Source organism: Pinus tabuliformis, chromosome X (genome assembly GCF_031772625.1).
Source record: "Pinus tabuliformis cultivar Carrire ecotype Pingquan chromosome X, CPIR1, whole genome shotgun sequence".
NCBI lineage: Eukaryota > Viridiplantae > Streptophyta > Pinopsida > Pinales > Pinaceae > Pinus > Pinus tabuliformis.
In genome coordinates this window covers 1,275,465,100-1,275,485,721 of record NC_142308.1, presented here as the reverse complement: position 1 = coordinate 1,275,485,721, position 20,622 = coordinate 1,275,465,100, and positions in this window count along the sequence as shown.

Sequence of the window (20,622 nt, the reverse complement as noted above, 5' to 3'; positions counted from 1 at the left end):
GGTCCATGCCTCCTCCATGGTCTTATCCACCTCAGTACCCCACTCAACCTACTTCTCATTCATATCATTCACATGCCCAGCCACAGCCTCAATGGAATGCACCTCAGCCGGGGTGGAGGTCCCAATACAACACTCCTCCTACCATCTTGCCTCCACCACCAGTTCAACCTCAGCCATTACCTCCTGCTCCTCCAAGGCAACCTCAAATGCCTGCTCAACCGAACCCGAACCCCAACAATAGACAGGCCCAGCAGGTATACACTGGGGAAACCTCATACCCTACCTATGCTGTGGAGATCCAGGAGATCAATCTTCGATCTGGAAAGACTCTACCAGATCGCCAACCTCCTCCCCCAGAGGATGAGGAAGATAAACAGGAAAGTGAACCAAAGGCTATTCCACCCTTTCCTGAGAGACTAACAGCCACCACACAACCCAACCCAGAGGAGGATGAGCTTCTGGGAGAGCTCAAGCAGTTGTGTGTGAAAATACCCCTTCTCCAAGCCATCAAGGATGTGCCAATATACAACAAACTGGTTAAGGAAAAGTGCTTCAAACACCCAGGCAGGCGGAAGAAAGATGCTTCAACCATTAATGTCATAGGACAACTGTCTGACATGATGCTAGGACAAGTCATCTGCCCAAAGTACCTAGATCCTGGAAGTCCTGTAGTAGATGTCCACATCAATGGCACCATCATACCTCACACCTTGATTGATCTGGGGGCTGCCATTAATGTGATGACCAGGGATACCATGCTCAAACTCAATCTTCAGGGTTCCTTGAGGAAGACCTCGACAGTACTGCAATTAGCAGATCGCTCCACCGTGACTCCCGAAGGGATTGTGGAGGATGTCTTGGTCTCTATTGACTCTTGGGAATACCCTGCAGACTTCTTGGTTCTGCAACCAAAGGCAAAGCTTACTGGATATCCCCTCATTTTGGGAAGGCCTTGGTTACCTACTGTAGATGCTTACATAAGTTGTCGTGCAGGAAACATGACCATCAAAAATGGTCCCATGTCCAAGCAGCTAGTCCTATACCCTCCTGCCCAACCCTCCTTAGAGCATGACTTACCTCTCTGGTTGGAAGAAGGAGAGGAAGACGAGGTGTACTCAACACCTCTGTGCACCTTAGATACCACTAGAAGAGACCCCCCAACCGAGGATGACTTGATCGAGACCTTGATCCAGAATCCACCTTCCAGTGCACTACCCTTAGAGAAATTGGTGGAGGATGCCCAAGCTAGCACCTTAGTGGATCTTTGTACAACCAACCCTGTTACTTCCAGAATCAAGAATGTGGAGTTCGACCCTGAGAAAGCATTGAAGATCAGCTCCTCCCTATCTCCTTCCCAGGAAAAGGAGCTGTGTAGTATGTTGGCCAACCACCTAGATGCTTTTGCTTGGAGCTATAAGGAAATGAAAGGAGTCCATCCTTCGGTCTGTACCCATCATATATACATCAAAGAGGATTGTAAACGGTTAGGCAACCCCAGAGGAGAATGAATCCAGCTCTTAAGGACATTGTCAAGGAAGAATTGCAAAAACTGTTGGATGCCGGATTCATCTACCCCATCTCAGATAGTGAATGGGTGTCCCCTCTGGTGTTGGTTCCCAAGAAAAATGGGAAATGGAGAATCTGTGTGGGCTACCGAGAACTGAACAAAGCTACCAAGAAAGACCATTTCCCTCTACCTTTCATAGATCAAGTGTTGGATGGACTGGCAGGAAAGAAGTTCTTCTCTTTCCTGGATGGGTTTAGCGGGTACAACCAAATCCAAATCAGCCCGGAAGACCAAGATAAGACCACCTTCACTTGTCCTTGGGGTACCTTTGCCTACCGAGTCCTTCCCTTTGGGCTATGCAATGCTCCTGCTACCTTCCAGAGAGCTGTCTTGAGCATCTTCTCGGAGCTGGTCCATGATGCAGTGGAAATCTATATGGATGACTTTACTCCTTATGGGGCCAACTTCCAGGAAGCATTGTCCAATCTGGGAAAAGTCCTAACCAAATGCATCGAGATGAACTTGTCCCTTAGTCCTGAAAAATGTGAATTCCTAATGACTGAAGGGACCGTGCTAGGCCATACCATTTCTTGCCAGGGTTGCAAGTGGATCCTAACAAAATTGCTCTCATCAAGAAGGTTCCACCTCCTCAAAAGTTAAGGGATGTTCGGAGTTTCTTAGGATTAGCAGGGTATTACCGAAGATTCATTAAAGACTTCAGCAAGCTAGCCTCGCCATTGTTTGGCCTGTTGGCAAAAGATGTGGAGTTTAAATGGACTGACGATTGTCAGAAGAGTTTGAATGAATTAAAGGACAAGTTGGTGTCAGCCCCAATCCTGAGAGGTCCAAACTGGGCCCTACCTTTCCACATCCACACTGATGCCTCGAACAAAGCCATAGGTGCAGCTTTAGGACAGGTTGAGCAAAAACTTCCATATGCCATTTACTTTGTTAGCAAAAACTTGTCCAAAGCTGAGCTGAATTACACTGTAACCGAGAAAGAATTCTTGGCTGTGGTCCATGCACTGAACAAGTTCTGACATTATATTACTGGTTACCAGACCTTTGTACATACAGACCATGCTGCAATTAGATATTTAATGAATAAACCAGATGTGAATGCTCGTATTATTAGATGGTTACTTTTATTGCAGCAGTTTGATTTGACCATTGTTGACAAACCAGGTAGAGAAAATGTTGTTGCTGACTTTTTATCTAGATTGGATTTGTCTGCAGATGAGGATGGAACAGTGGATGACCAGATGCCCGATGAACATCTGTTTGCTATTTCAGTACTCTCTCCATGGTTTGCTGATATAGCAAACTACCTTGTTTCAGCACAGTTCCCTCCGCACCTATCTTCCAGAGAGAAGAGCAGAATCATCAGAAAAAGTGCCTCATTTACTTGGATCGGGGGCAATCTGTTCAAGCTTGGCCCCGATCAGATCTTAAGGCATTGTGTAAGGGAGGAGGAAGTCTTTGATATCCTCCTCACTTGTCATGATGGGCCTTGTGGAGGACATTTTGCAGCAAAGAGAACTGCCTTCAAAATCCTGCAGGCAGGCTACTATTGGCCCACACTTCATCAAGATGTCAGAAGATATGTTAGCCAGTGTGACCAATGCCAAAGAATGGGGAAACCGACCCAAAGGGATGAGATGCCTCTCCAACCTCAAGTGACTCTTGAGCCATTTGAGAAGTGGGGCATGGACTTTGTGGGCCCAATCAACCCTTCTTCGAGGCAAAGGTCTTACATCATTGTGTGTACTGACTATTTGACAAAGTGGGCAGAGACCAAAGCAATCAAAGCAGCAACAGAAGAAAAGGTGGCCGAGTTCCTAAGAGAAAACATCTTCTATAAGTTTGGCTATCCAAGAGAGCTGGTCACCGATCAAGGGAGCCAGTTCACATCCAACCTGGTTGAAGATCTACTAGCTCATCACAAGATCAAGCATAGGACTTCCACCCCCTATCACCTTCAAGCAAATGGGTAGGTGGAAGTCACCAATAGAGCATTAGAAGGGATCTTGACTAAGGTGGTGAGAAGCAGCAGAAAGGACTGGGCAGATCGCCTGGTTGAAGCCACATGGGCTTACAACACCACTTGGAAGACCACCACCGGCTTCACACCTTATGAGTTGGTCTATGGGAAGAAAGCTTTGCTGTCCATTGAGTTTGAATACAACACTTTGAGGATGGCAGCTCAGCTGGACCTAGATCTCAGCCATGCACAACAAGAAAGGCTATTGCAGCTGAATGGCCTAGATGAGCACCGAATGCAGGCCCTCCTTCACTCAGAAGTGGTTCAACTTCAGAGAAAGGTGTGGCATGACCAACATCTCCATGACAAGCAATTTCAGCCGGGAGATTGGGCTTTGTTGTATGACTCCAGATACAAAGATTTCAAGGGGAAGCTGAGAACCAGATGGCTAGGACCATATGCAGTGGAAAAATGCCATGACAATGGATCTGTCCTTATTCGAACCATTGATGAGGAAGCCATTCCCATTGTCAATGGGCATCGATTGAAGATCTACAGGAGACCTCTCTCAAGACAAGAGTTCATCAAAACTATGGAGAAATCTGTATTGGTCATAGAGAAGGGTTCTGCCTCTGCTTTGGGCATACCCTGAAGGATTTAAAATAAAAAATAAAAAAAATAATAAAGATCCTTGGGTGAAAACCTCTCTGAGGAGCCCAAGGCAGGTGGTAGGAGTGAAAACCTCATTGAGGCGCCCCTATTGTCTTTCAAAAAAAAAAGGAAAAGGTTTGAAAAAGATCCTTGAGTGAAAACCTCTCTGAGGCGCTCAAGGCAGATGGCACGAGTGAAAACCTCTTCGAGGCGCCCCTGTTATCTTTCAAAAAAAAAAAGAGAAAAAAGAAAAAAAAGAAAAAACAATAAGCAAAATATGGTAAAATTGCATGCAGGTTGCAGATGTTCTATGGAGGAGAGGAAGCCTCTCAACTCAAAGCCAAGGGTCCTTATCATGCTGTCAAGGGACCTCACCAGCACCTCCTCCAAGGATACCCATGTTTTTTCAAGGTATGTGCAATTTTATCATGGTTTGAATCTCCTACACGAAGATGCAGTCTTTCTACAGGAAGACGCGGATTTTCTACAGGAAAGTGCAGACTTTCTACAGGAAGCTCGAACTTTCTACAGGAAGCTCTGTGTTCTACAGGAAAATTCCTGTAGAAGTTTGGGACGGCCCAAAATTCATTTTAAAAGGAGATCTAGTGACTAAGGATCGGTTTGGACGCATGCAAGCCTCTGTTGGCACCCTTGCACATTGCTGTTACCTTGCTCCACCATCCTTGTCGACATGCAACCAAGTTCCCTGCACCAGCAAAGCAGATCGATGAGTTCTCGCGGGAAAAGCCATTTTCAAAGATAAACAAGTGCTGAGATCTCATACCACAAGCATCAGAAGCTCCGGGAGCGTGATCGAAAGGCCAGATCCTCCGTCGTGCAGCATGCACCCAAGGAGGAAGAACTGTTACGAGACACCCCGCGGGAATCCTGTAACAGTTAAACCTGCTAGAGTGGATACCATTCACAGCACCGCCATCTGCAATGAAATGCGGGCGCATGCAGCCAAAGCATCCACTCCATCGTCGGCAGCCTGTAACCATGAGCCTCCGGGTCTGTGTAAGTTCGCATGCAGCAGGTAGATCCACTCACCATCGTCCAAAAACTGGAAAAATCGTGTGCAGCCACGAAGGTAAGTGTCTCGACCCTTCCTTCCATCAAATCACATGAATTTTACTTTGAATTGTTTGCACAGCGTAAAAGTGAATGGTTGAGCGGCCGTATGGCCAGTCGACTGGCCACGTCGGCTAGTTATGGTATAGTTGGATGTTTGGGTGGCGGCCACGACAAAGAGAATGAGCAGAACGCACGTGAGAACACTCCCGTCGGACGCAATGAGTTTAACAGAAAGAGGTGGCGGCAGATCTGTGGGAATGGATGCGGCAGCAAGTGAATACGCAGGCGAATGATGGATGACGTCGCCCAACGGTCTGGTGGGGACAACTCACCCCCCGCGCCACAGATTGCGCCGATTCAAAATCTAATCGGCTAGATTGTGCGCATGCATTTATCAACCACCACTTCAAACTCGAGTGGCTATTCTGATCTGTTCTGCACTTTGATACGCCGAGCTTTTGGCTACCAAAACGCCGGTGAAGCACACCTCGAGCGCAGGCCAACTACAGTCCTCCCCGAAATTTGCGCACTGCTCCTACAGGAACACAGTTTCTACAGGAACGCAGTCTCTACAGGGACGCAGTTCTACAGGAAGGCGGGTTCCCCACGTAAAAAAGGTGGCAGAAAAAGGTAACCCTGAAACTCTTCATGCAATTGGTTTTCAAAGGTGGCAGGATCATCGTCCACAGTCTGGTCATAAAGATATCGGTGAAATTGTTGTTTGCTGTGCCTATACTGTCGTTCTACAGGATGTCAGTGTAATTAGACTGTGTTGAGATCCGCAGGGATAAATTTTGTGGATTATGTGCATGCTCTGTCTCAATAGACCAAATCTCTTTCACACTTGCCACCTTTAGTTAAAACAACCGTGTTCATCATGCTGGGTGGGTTTATAAGACGGGAACCCACTGATTCAACCAAATTAAGGGAAAACCAGGAAGTGGTAGAACTCTTCACACGGGTTCAATGGATATCTTTTTGTGATAAATTGCAGGGTTACGATGATGAAGTGGCCGAAGAATTTCTGCAAGCTCTAAGGCCGAAATCCAAAACACTGGCTACTGTAACCTTCAGAGGTCTAAGCCTCAAGCTCACCCCGCAATATATCAGTCGGATCACTGAACTTCCGATGGGTTTGCCGTGGGATAAGGAAGAAAGAAAGCTGAGCCAACAGGCAAAGAAAGAATTCTTTCCACCTGAGGAGGAATTCTCGGAGGACAAAAATGGGGTGCGAAGAACGAGTCTGTTGCCACCATGGAATGAAGTCAGTTTGCAAATCATGAAATATATAACTTGTGAAGGCCGTTTTAGCATCGTGTATGCATATCACTTTCGGTTGCTCACTGAATTGAGGCACCGGATTGATCTTCCTGTAGAACAAAAACTGAGCATCCCTTATTTCCTATTGCAGTCTCTAATGGAATGTGCCACAAAGCTAAAAGAGGGCATACCAGATCAGATAGCCCACCATGGGCTGATAAAGCTTCTTGTGGAGGATGCGCTGCATTCATATAAGGTTCCCCTCTCGTGGGAATCATTCCGGAATTTGACAAGAGATGGGGACATTAAAATGTTGATTGAAGAAACGGGGTCCTCCAGCAGTGAGGAACAAGAAGCAGTGGCCAAGGAAAAGAGAGAAAAAGGCCAGAAGACCCCGACCACAGTGCAGAAGAAAGAACAAAAGAAGAAGCATGAGGAAAAGGATGACAAAGAAAAAGGTGGCACACCTATCTTGTCAGCAAGAGAAAAGAGGTTGAAGAGCAGAATGGACAAAGCTGAGGTAGTCCACGTCAGCCCAAGTACCTCATCAGCACCTGCAACCAAAGCAAAAAGCAAAACTCAGGCAGCTAAGCAAGCTAAGGTGGAGACACCTGTGTCTACAGGAAAGCAGAAACAGGCTTCTACAGGAAGCCCGAAGACAGAGAAAGGGTCTTCTACAGGAAGCCCCGAAAAGGTGAAACCCAAAGAAAAGAAGGTGGATATTCTGGCACGGGAGGCAGCAATTGTATTAGCTGGCCTCAGCACGCCACCTAAGCCAAAAGAAAAGAGGAAGAGGGAGACCCCTCTATACTTTAAAGCTCGAAGAAGCGTTAGGATAAAGACAGGCAAGCCACAGCCTCAGTCCAGCAGCCCGATTGTCATCGAAGATACACCTGCTTCTCCCAAGGAAAAGTCACCCTCCAGGATCACAGTCACCTACGAGAAGGGGAGTCCAAAGAAAAATACGTGGCAAGAAAGGTTAGACCTGTTGACTGAAAAAACTCGGCTACAGGAAGCTGAAAATGTTCTACAGGACACTCTGGCCCGGCTACAGGAAACGGAAAAGAGGGAAGGAGAAGGACCCTCATCACCACCAAGGGAGGGTGAGGTAGAACCGCCTGAAGAGATAGAAAGAGAACATATACCAAAACCTAGCCCTTCGCCTAATCTGAGTTCATACTACACCTTTTTAGAGGCGGGCAAAATCATACCGCAGAAATTTACTGTGCCTCTATTTTTTGCACTAGAGGAAGAAAGAGTCCGTTCCCACACATGGATGCAGATCGCCAAATCAAAGGGTGTGGCGGACATAGGCCCTTTACAAGAGCAACTCAAGGAGGTCAGGAGTGAATTCACCATGGCTAAACATGTGGCTAATTGCCAACGTGTGCTTCTACAGGAAGAAAATCAGAAGCTGAGATTGCAGCTACAGGAACTAAGGGCAGGGGCAGGAACATCCTCCAAAGACATCACAAAAGAACAACAAAGCAAAAAGGAGCTGACCACCGGTCTTGAAGAGCCAATGACACTTCTACAGGAAGTAAAACAGCAAACAAAAATTGAAGTGCAAGCTCTAAAAGAACAGCTGCAACAAAAGGAAGCACAATTGGCCTGCATGGCCAGTTGGGCCATGGAGGCAATACAGTGCAGACCACCTGCAAAATCCTATGGATTGTACTTAAAAGATCAATGGCTGCAGTTCCAAATAAACACCTTGGCACAAAGAGGTATTTCACATATCCAAAACCCACAACAATTTTCTGAATTATGCAGTACTAGTTCGTCAGAAGACAAAGCCAAATTAGCAGAGTTTTACCTCCACAATTTGGCTTTGCCTAATGAAGTCTCCTGGGATCCCAATATTGCCTTGGGTGATATGCAATTGATGGCGTTCGCTTCATGGTTAAACCACGAGGATCAAAGAGCAGCTGAAGCAAAATCGGTCATGAACCGAGAAGTGAGCGAGCCACTGTTCATTCGAGCAGAACCAGAGGATCCGGTGGCACTCATCTCAGCCCACCAACAGTTGGCTACTGATCCCACAGCTTCCTTGAGATTTATGGACCAACAGGCACAAGCCATAGCTCACTTTGAAGACATGGAAAGGTTGTTAGGAGAAAGTGCTGCCCAAGCATGTGCACGCAGATGGAGTACCTTGGCACACAGCTTGAAAATCCGAGAGTACCATACCCCCATTCGGATGAGGGAAGCTTTGGCAAGGGTTGACCTTTACAAGAAATCCATGCAAAGCCTCCAGGCCAGCTGGATTGGCCTTAAACTCAGCCCACCACTACTGCTAGGGTTGACTGAAGGCAATACAGAGGAGGATGACAGTCAACAATGGGAAGAAGTGAACAGGAAAGCAGGGTTTCATATCAACAGAGAGGACACTACCACAGAGCCTTGGGATGTAAGGGAAGCAGTGAAAGCAATGAAGGATGAAGATTTGGACTAAGTTGCTCAAGGATGAGCAAATAGTTTAGCTGGGGGGTGATGATGAGCCCCAATTTTTGGTACAATTTGGGCTCATTTGGCCTACTTGCTTTGCTCAAACCATTCATCTTTTATTGCTTATGCATTCATTTCTTGGTTTATTCGTGTTGTTTGTAGGAAGAAGGGTAGGCATTCTATCTACGTGACTAATACATGATGATTTCAGGTTTTTGGCATTAAAAGGGAGCAAAGACCACGAAAAAGGAGACAAGGAGACAGTAAGGTGGCACTGCTGGTTTTTAGGAGAGGATGTCCACAGTCTTGGGGACCTTCCTCGTGATTCCCACCATAGCTCCGAGCTCCAACCAATCTCCCCACCGAGCTTAGAGGCAGCCAACCGTTCTACAGGAACAGCAGTTACAACTGTTCTACAGGATCATCAGTTTAACCTTCATTTAGACAGCCGAGCTCCACAAATCAAGGAAACCTGTTGGATTATCATTTTGCATAAATACTGAGGCCGTAGCCTTTGATAGAAGCTTTTTGAACTTTTGCATTACTATTGTAATTTCGAAGTACGAGCTACAGCTCGGTGTTGGTTCTTTTTGTAAGCCAGTTTTGGCATGACATCAGATTTTTGGTTATGAATAAAGGCAGGCAGATTTTGATCTCATTCTGAGTTTCTAAGGGAGCTATAGCTCTCAGGTTCGGGCCCAACCTGAGAGCAATAGACCTCCTCTGTGTTGTAATGGTATTTGCCTTTCGTTCCAGCACTTCGTTTCTTTACTTTGACATGCAATTCGAATTTACAGTCTGCTGATTTAGTTTTTATGAGATTGAATAGGATTAGTTTATGGTGAATTTGCTTCCAGTTGCTTAGGTTAGAAGAGGATAGTTATAATTCATTGGAGCTCCAGAAAAAGGTTGAAAGGACCTCACTGCCATCTCTGTTAGGGATTGGGGTGTAGTCTGAACCAACCACCAAAACCAAACGCAGTTCTTTTCACGTCCATGCAAGCTGCAACAGTTACTTTAGTCGTAGATCCATCCATGCACTTTGGTCTTGATCATTACTTCTTCATTCCACTTCCATGCACGAGTTTCTTTCACAAATTGCACTGTTGTTCATTGGTTCGAAATAGCACAGTTAACATAGGTTAAAGAGTTCTCGTTTTTGGTGACATTCATAGACAATTTGTTTCATCTACACTGCTCCACACCATTCCATTACCTTCCTCTTCTTGTCAACCACACCTAAAGCCACTCAACCGACCTCTGTTCAGCTCGTTTACCTTCCATCTCTTCCATTACTCACGTAGCTCCATTTACTTAACCTTTCGTTGATCCCATCCTTCCAGCCATCAACCCACTGCATGCACTCTTTCTCCATCTGACTTCTCTGCTCCTGAGCCATCACCAGTTCCATCTCCATCTCACCTATCCTCCCATACCACTCCATCACTTCACCATCTCCCAAAACTCCCACGGTCGAACATCCTGTAGAATTTCACAGACTTCCTGTAGAACCCCTGAGTTTCCTCTAGGATCCCCTGCAGACTTCCTGTAGAAGCCTGAAAACTCGGTTGCTGAGCATCCGAACGTGGTAGACTTCTGTGGAATGATGCTAGAGATCCTCTAGGGCCTCTCCTAGCCCCCCTGACCTTGCCCATGCTTTCCTTCCATTCGAACCGCTCCTGCACAGTCAAACCCTAATCAAAAGCATCATCACAATAAATCCAACCACTTAATGAAAAAATACAAAAACATGTCTTTTCAGATGCAAGTAGCTTAGATGCATGTATTTCAGCTCACTGCAAGTAATGGCATCATTGGTAGAAGTTTCATTCACAGTTTTGTATTGTAAGGGCCTAGCTAGTCAAATTAGGGTTTACTAGGGTTTTCATGCTTTGTTGGCTTTCAGTTTCTTTCTGCAAATAGATTAACCTCCTTTGAGTTAGCTTTCGTCCATCACTCATAAAGCTTCTTCTGAGAGCATATAGAAGTTGGCTTGAGCCCTAGCGGACTTGTGCCAGCTGACCAAGTGACAGCTGCGACAAGAGCTAGTACTTGTGCATACAGCACCGCCGCTTCCAAGTTTGTACGAACTACCGGGTTGATAAAATTAGAGATAGGAAGCTCCAGGAGTTGTAGCATTATTGCTACAATACTGGAGCCCGCCACACATCTTGTACCTTATGTGTGAAATCCTTTAATTTGGATAATTATTTTGCATATCCTTCTATCAAAGCACATTAATTTTGGTCACTTTAACCAAGAAGACTACTTCTCCCCTCCTTTGATTTCCTTCTATTGAACTGAATTTTACTAAAATAATAGTGATGGTGCATGTTTTCGACCATTGTACTGCCATGTTATACTTTGACAATGAATAAATAACAAGTCCTCCCTTATTTTGAGATTGTGGCATTTTTGTTATACTCCTATACTTTTTCCGATGGAGAATAATGGTAAATACCTCATACAATTTGACACTTTCTTGGATGAAGTTAAACATTTGAGTGTCACCCCCAAAATTTTAACCCCCAATGGCAGTGATGATTTAGAGATAAAGTTGTTTCCATTTTAAGGACCAATATTCCAATCCTCAATCTACATCTGTCTCACAACTAACTCAAAATTATACTCCAATTCAGCCCAACATTTCAAATGCCTCATATCTTTAAGCTAAATTTCTTCATGATGGTGTTCCATATTTTTCATATATATTGTTCCCAAATCCTCTTATATGAGAAGAAATTTATTCTAAATTTCCATCACTATTAAGTGGTTCATAAGTAAAATATTTACAATTGTTACATATAAATTTGAATTTAACCTCAAGCTTCATGGCGACAAAGTCAATACCATGCACCCACAAAGAGTTCATTTGAGTATTACCATGCACCCACAAGCTTTGAAAAAACAAATTTTCATCCCCAAATGCTTTCTCCTCGTGAATTACGACTCCCACGAATTCTTTATTTCTTGCAACAAATACAATAGTAGAAAAAAATTATGTATAGTTTACATACTACGAAGTCCACCATAGGTTAAATATTTGCAATCATTAGTAAAAAATGTGAATCTATCCTCAAGCTTCATGGGGATAAAGTCAATACCATACTCAATAGGTTCAAAGAGTTTTTACACATCCTCAAATCCAATCCGCCCTTGAATTATGCCTCCAAAAAATTCTTCATTAGCTGCAAGGAATATAATAGGAGATACTATTAATTCTTAAAGCAATTTCATTTATGAATTGTTCATAATCCCTAGTTGATTATTTGAATCATACTTTTGTTAGCTTTAATTTATCCTTACAAATAGTATCAATTCCTAAAGTACTTTCATCTCTTATTTGTTTATAATCTCGTAGTGCAAGTTTTGAACCTTTACAATAATAAATGCACACACAAATTCTTTATTAAAAATAAAAAATTAAACGATGCCATTCACACATAATACTCACATATTTACCCTATAAACCCTTAACCAAGAAAACCAACAAATCTTTTGAAGCCAAACCTCTAACTTCCATTGTCATTAACTTCATCATTTACAATACTATATATAAGATCCTACAACATCCAAAAGCCTAATCCATTGACTCAAATTAGATGTCAACCTTAATTCCTTAACCAAAATCAAAAAACCATGTGATAAAAAAATGTGTGCTAAAAACCACCAACAATGGACACGACCCCGTTGTGACCCGCCTAAATGGGGGTACTACCAACCCCCATGATCTTAACACCCCCAACCCCCTCCCCCCATTGCATCTGGGACAAACAAGTCATGTGTGTGGTTATCCATGCAAATAATATAATATGTTTCCAACATTCTCCCAATTGTTATTTTCTTTGAATATAGGGGGTGTGAGGATTATATAATCACAATCTAGGGAAACAATGCCCATTTCTTTTCTAAACCAAGAAAACTTCTCAGTACTAACTGAATTTATCAATTAATCTGCAACATTATTTAAATTGTTCAATTAAAACAACAACATCTTCTTGTCTTCAACCATGTCTCTCACAAAATCATACCAAACATCAATATGATTTGCCTTAGAATGATAAGTTAGGTTCTTTGCTAGAAATATTGTAGTCTAGTTATCATAAACTAATGTTACAACTTACTATACAAACCTAATCCTTGAACACAATATTTGTAACAATATAACTTCCTAACTTGAATGACTTACTTCCATGTATTAAGATCCTATAGTTTAGAGTGAAACTACAGACTATCTCATGCTCATCCAATTGACTACTCCTCCAAATAGGTTAAACACATAAATAGTTGCAGATTTTCCATAACCACTTCTAGGTATTATATGATGCAAATCTCTAGCTCAGTCTGCACCAACAATGTCATGTATGTCTAACACTTCGGTTTCTCAAGTCTTCCTTAATAAATTACTTAATATGTAGTGGCACACAAATACATGAGAACCCTCTTTACAACTGCCTAATGCTTATTTCCTAGTTTCGACATATACCTACTCAAAACTCCCAGTACATGTACAATGTCTAGTGTAGGATAGACCATTGCATACATTAAACTACCAACGACACTAGCATAGGGAACATGTGACATATACTCTTTTTCATCTTGTGTCTTGGGACATTGATTTGCATATAATTTTACACTTATAGGAATAGGGACCTTGATCAATTTATATTCCTACATATTAAACCTTCACAATATCATCTCAACGAATTTCCTCTAATCCAACCAGAGTTTCTTGTTTTCTCGATCCTTTTTAATTTCAATGCCCAAAAAAATTTGCAACGATAAGATCTTTCTGATCAAATTTAGAGGAAACTAAATGTTAACATCCTTGATGATTTCATTGTTGTTTCCAAACAACAAAATATCATTCACATACAAAACCACATAAATAAAATGATCATTAATTTAAATTACACACAATGGTTAATTTTGTTCCTTGAGAAACCAAGTCCCAATAATTAAGTATCAAACTTTTGATACCACACTCTTGGATATTGTTTTAACTCATACAGGGGATTTTTCAACTTGCAAACTAGCTCTCAAATTTCCCTTCACTACAAAACCTTTTGGTTATTTCATGTAGGTTTCTTTTTCAAGATCTCTATGTAGGAATGTTGTCTTTAGATCCATCTTCCCTATTTCAAGATCAAAAGTAGCAACAACAAACAAAATAAATATAATAGAAGTTAACATAGCAACAAGAGAAAAAAAATCACCAAAATCAATTCCCTCTACTTGGGAATATCCCTTTTCTACTAACTGTTGGGTGTCAGAATTACAATTTAATTGAACTCCTTCAACACTTAATTTGTCAAACTGGGGCTACGTAAGCTTCAAGGCATAGCACAGGAAATGCCAAAGATTATGGGATTAACTTCTGCAAATCCTACTTCTGATCTACTAATTAAATCATCCAGAATCAGTCAAGAAAAAAATCGCAAAGAAAACCTTTCAACAAAATGACACAAAGCCACTATGGGTACTGGATTCACTCAAGAAAAATACTCGCCAAAGAATTTGATAAAATAACAAAGCACACCTTGCAGTCAAACTTAAAATGACATCAAAGAGCAAATTTATGTTCCTGTAGTCGAATTCCAATTCTTAGAAAATAGAAAGAAATGTTAATCTATTGTGTTCTTAAGTCTACTTCCTATACCGGAAAACTCGCATTCCTGTACTAGAATAATTACATTCCTATACCAGAATGGGTTCGTTCTCGCACCAAAATACTATGTTCCTGTACTAGAACGTTTTGTTCCTATATTGGAACACTCTGTTCCTGCACTGGTACGCTTTGTACATGTACTGGAACACTGTTCCTGTACTAGAACACTTTGTTCCTACACTTAGAACGTTTTGTTCCTATACTAGGGCAGATTCACATTCGAAAATCCTTCATTCATCGATTGATGTGCTAAAATAGTAAGCAGAAAATTAACAAATGCAGAAAGGAAACTTTAACTTGAGTGATAATGAAAACAAGCTTGAATCAGCTACAAAATTCAATAAAAACAAACTGCAAAGATTCAAGGAAATTCTCACTTGCAGAAATGACAAACTCATGACTTGCAATAAAAGATCGATATTCGAAAGATTAAACTTAAACCCTTTCTGAATCTCATTCACAATGCGATATATATACTCTGCATAAGAATAAATTTAATGTAATCACATGAAGTCTGTAAACTCAGAAAGATCTTTAACAATTTCTGTATTAACAATATTTGATTTACTGTCATTCATGAATATCGCGACATCTTAAATTAATACACAGAGAAACCATCACACAGCTACACTTCATGTTCTAACTAGGGTACGCTTCACCATAAAGGAAATAAACAAAACTTAAAGCATGAAAATTTGTAACCCTAACTATCTTCCAAAAACGATTCAAGAAACCTTCTTAGAAAAGAAAAGACATGCTGTGATGCTTCAGAAAAAAAATAGAAATGTTGGAACTGAAATAAAAAACACTCAACGCACACAAGGACTCCTTAGAACTGAGATCACGCACAAAAGAAACACAACCACAAGATATTCACCACGTGTGCAAGCTCAAGCATAAATAAATCACTCCTATGCAAAACAATATTATTGTATCTAAGCACACCGAAATAATAATGAGGAGAATGAGCTAGGTTGGATGGGCCCTAGCCAACCATCTCGTTTCCTTTTATGAAAGATGTGAACTCAAATGAGCGAAGGAATCATTACAAATATCAACAGGAACAACAAATATGTGAAATCAGAATCAACTCCTTTATTCAAAAATATCTACAAATATACATAGTAAAACCATAGATCCAGCCCCAGAGGGTCGAGGTGATACAATATTTCAAAGCTACAACAAAAATATCAAAGTCTCTTCCAGATATCGCTAACAGAACCTATCTCATAATCCCTAATTTATACATAAGTATCCGGCTCTTGGCCACAATAGATGACTTAATAGGAAAACACAGTGAATCGTGACTGGCCTCCATCTTTTGCATCTCCATAATGCTCCAAGCCTAATACTGGAAGTGGAACAAGTCCCCATCGGTAGGTGCGCGCCATCCCTTAACATTTGTGATACTTTTGGAGTCAATATGTAGTGAATTGGCCAGTTGTCCATCGGGTGCAGGAACTGCGGTGGGTACAAGAATATCGGATCCTGCACCAACCAACTCTGACTTTGATTAATGACAATTGTCCATCACACCCTTAAAGAAATGAAAAATATATAAGTTACAAGGAAATATATGCCTATTCAACCTTTTTAATTATTAATAAGCCTATGTAATCCATGTCCAAGCAAATCATAACAAGGAACCAAGAAGCATGTGTAAAAGGCTTAATTTAATTGTAAAACAGGGGTTAGGGTAGCATGATTTAAGGTAAAGGTAGGGTTAAAAGAAGACAATTATGGCAACCAACACTAACCAAGGCTTGTAGTTCTCACTTCACCTTAAAATCATTCAGCTTATTCATAAACACTCATTTTATACAAATAGGTTTACTTCTAGTTATCAACTCAACTAGATCCCAAGCCTCATTCTTATCCAAGGCTACCATTTCTTCAACTTTTACCTTCTTCTAGAGTTTACCATCCATTTAATCCACTGACTTCCTAGCAATTTTGGGATCATAATTAGTAATAGACAAAGTAAAACCATAATGAAAATAAGGCGGAGTATACCTTTTGGTCGCCTTCTTTCTTAAACCAATCTCCTCAGTACTAGAGTATGATGTTATTCTTCTTATTATTTATGTTCTTCTATTAAATCGGTTTTTTCATCCTTCAACTAAAACTCTATTTTCTTTGGTTCTTTTCCCCTTAGTAGGACTTCCTGTTTGGAAATATCTTTGACCTCTCTAAAGATAATGTCGCAACTGTAAACAACTTTCTTAATTTATCAGTTTCAAAGTTTATAACCTTTTATACCACCTTTAATACCAATAAAGATACACTTAAGTTTTATTATCCATTTTACTCCTATTTTCCTTTGGAAAATGCACATAAGCATCACAACCAAAACTCTAAGATGCTTAGAGAGGGTTTTTAACCAATCCATTGCTTAAATGGATTCTTGTCAACCAATAGTGATGAGGGTTATTGATTTTCTAGGTAACATGCAATATCTATCACCTCTGCCCAGAATTGTTATCCTAAACCAACACTGCTAAGTGTGCTCTTTGCTTTTCCCATTCATGTCTTATTCGTCCTTTCTACAACATCATACTATTGAGGAGTATATGTAGTAGTCTTATGCCTTTCTATATTGCACTTCCTATAGAATTCCATGAATTCATTCCCATGGAACCCTCCACCATTGTTTATCCCTAACACCTTAATTTTCATCTCTATCTAATTCTCCACAAGAACTTTAAACTATTTTGATTTACCAAAGACATCAAATTTATTTTGGAGGAAATAAATCCACGTGTTCATCAAGAAATCATCTATGAATGAAAAATAATACACATATTTATCTAATGATGAAACAAGCACAGTTCTAAACACATTGTTGTGTATTAACTCTAACATTCCCTTAGCTCTTGCATCACTACATGAAAATCTTACCTGATCTTATTCATCATGTACGCAATCTTCACATAAATCAAGATTTATTGTGAAATTAGACATACATTCAACCCTACCTTTATTGCGTAATACTCTAATGCCCTTCTCTGTAATATGTCCCAATGTTTGATGCTATAACATTGTATTTTCTCCAAAGACAATAAGGTTTCAATATTCTTCATTTCCACCATCACAAACAATAGAACTATTACATCAATCAATGGTGGCGCTTTCCAAAAATTTGTATAGATTTTCAAACCAAACTCCACTCAACAACACCATTAATCTTCAACAATCTTAAAGTTTTCCATTTCAAACATAGTTTATACACCCGTGTCAACTATGTTGCTTACAAATATCAAGATTCTATCTAGCTTTGGAATTTGTAGAACACTAGGAAATGACCTAATCCTTCCATCCTTGAACATCAACTTGAATTTTCCTTGACCTATGATTTTGGTTATCAAGTCATCTCCTAGGAAAACATCAACTATATCATACCTTTCATAGTTGTAAACCATTCATGTGGGGAGTAATATGAAAAGCACTTGAGTCAATCAACCATATATCATGATCTACATGTTTTATTGAAGAATCCAAGTACACAACCCCTCCTTCCTCTAAGGAGGCCTTCCCTTCTTTGGAAGAAAACTAATTAGACCCCCTCCCTTTAACAACAAGATCTACAATCATTATTGTCATGCCCAAGTTTACCAAATTCCCAACATTTCCTTAAGGATTTTCCTAGAAATTTATATATACCTATAGATTTAGATCTCCTACTTGAGGATTTATTTTTATTTATATCTAAGGAAGGTCCTCTTACATATAAGACATTTGTGATCTAAGTACCCATGGTTTTCCTTCTCATTTCTTTTGATAACAAGGATGAAACCATATCATCAAACTTTAGTGTGGTCACATTACTACCAATAGCTACAAACATATTATCCCATGGATTTGGTAATGAACACAATAAACTAATGCACTTATTTTCATTTTAAATTTTAATATGCATAGAAAACAATGGACTTACCACAATATTGAAGGCATTTAGATGCTCTATATTTGAGTCTCCATCATTCATCCTTAGGAGATATAGCTTCTTTAAAAGGAAAAAAATGTTTACTAAAGACTTAGATTTATACAAAGTTGCTAACTTATCCCATAACTCCGCTAAATCTTCTCTTGAAACATTCAATAACATGAATTTCATAGACACAACCAGATTTTTCTCTTTACCTTTCGGTCCAACTTAGTTTAGTCTTTTGTTAACATATCGATAGGTGTACTACCAGGATCCACAACAATCCACCATTATTTGTCTACCAATAGGTCTTCCATATTGAGCTTCCATATCTCAAAGTTTTTCCGATTGAATTTATCGATCTCAACTTTTGAACTGCTCACCATTCTCTTTCACCACAAGAATCACCACTGCAAAGCTCCCACTAAAACCAAGCTTGTCACAGACCCAAGATAACCAAACCCTTAGTAACAAAGGCATCCCCCTCAAGCCAATAACCACTCCGATACCAAATTTAAGGTTTAAACCTTTATGGTAAGCAATGCACACATAGGTTCTTTATAAATTATAAAGTAAACAACAACATTCACACATAATACCCAAATATTTACCTTGGAAACCCTTAGCTAGAAAAATTAGCAAAATGTTTAGAGTCGCACCTCTAACTTTCATCATCATTTACAATACAATATATATGATCCCACTACATCCAAAACCCTAATCTATTGACCCAAATTAGATTATGTTAAATTTTCTTAACCCTAGCAACCTAGCCAATTACTAGCTAGCAGATTCCTTATAGTAACATTTAATTATTATGCAAATTTATTGAATAAAAGACATGACTAAGATTTTAACGCCTAAATAAAATATAATAATGGAATGAAATTAATCACACCAATCTCATTCATATGCACACAAATATTGTTTCTCTTCAAATCAGTTTTTCATTGAAATAACTTTAGAACTTACAAAGGCTTCCTTCCTGGGATAATGACCTTATAAGGAAAATAGAAATACAACAAGAAACTTGAGGTTATCCTAGCTAATCAAACCACTTTGAAGATATGTCCTTTGATCTTGTTATTTATTTAGATTTGTCTTCCTTGTTTCACTTTTCACTCTTCCTCAAACCCTACACACTTGAATGGAAGTTTTTCTCCACCCAATCAGTGATATCTCACTCTCACTATATCTTGTGCTCAAGATGTTTCTTCTCCCTTAACCTGACCTTCATTTTATAAGTTTGATTTATTGAATCCACAACCTTAATGTCCAAAGTGATTGATAGTTGAGAATATATCTCAACATAATTTTAAATCAACAATTGAGATTCATCTAATTCACTAATGCAAATAACTTTGCATTTCATTAGATTAACTCATTTTAGTTTATAAAATTTAATTACTTTAATAATTAAAGTAATTTCTAAGGTTAAGAGTCAATTAGGGGACTTCCACACACCTAAACACTTAGGCCTTTGTGGAAATACTTACTTCAGCTACTCTCATCAACATATTACAATCTTATTTCCTTAACAAGAATTAGAAAATTGTGGCCTCAAAAGCTTTTGCAAAAAGTAACAAAAAAACATACAAATAATAAAAAAAAAACAACAACAACAACTCCCAATATTTTTTTGGAAGACTTCAGTGCCTATCATACTTTGACACATACTTTTCACTCACAGAACTAACAACACAAGAAACATAACATATACCAACCCTTAATTATTATTCTAATCACACTTTCATTTACCTAAAATTAGCCAACCCTTAATTATTATTCTAATCACACTTTCATTTACCTAAAATTAGCTAGGGGAGATGGGTTGCAAATGTCAAGATAAGAGAGATATGATCCTCAATAACAAACTACATACACTCTTGCAATGTCAATAATTATGAAAAACATCATTAATGAATTGAAACAGGTATCTTTAATTACTTATTCTGGGATCTAAAAATTTAATATTAAATTAGCAACCTAATAAAACTGAATTCAAAAACCACAACATCATTATTTTAAATTTTCTTTTCTATTTCCAATTAAAGTACTCAAGTGGGAGGAGTTTGAGTCACCATCCACGCACGCTAAGACATTTGACT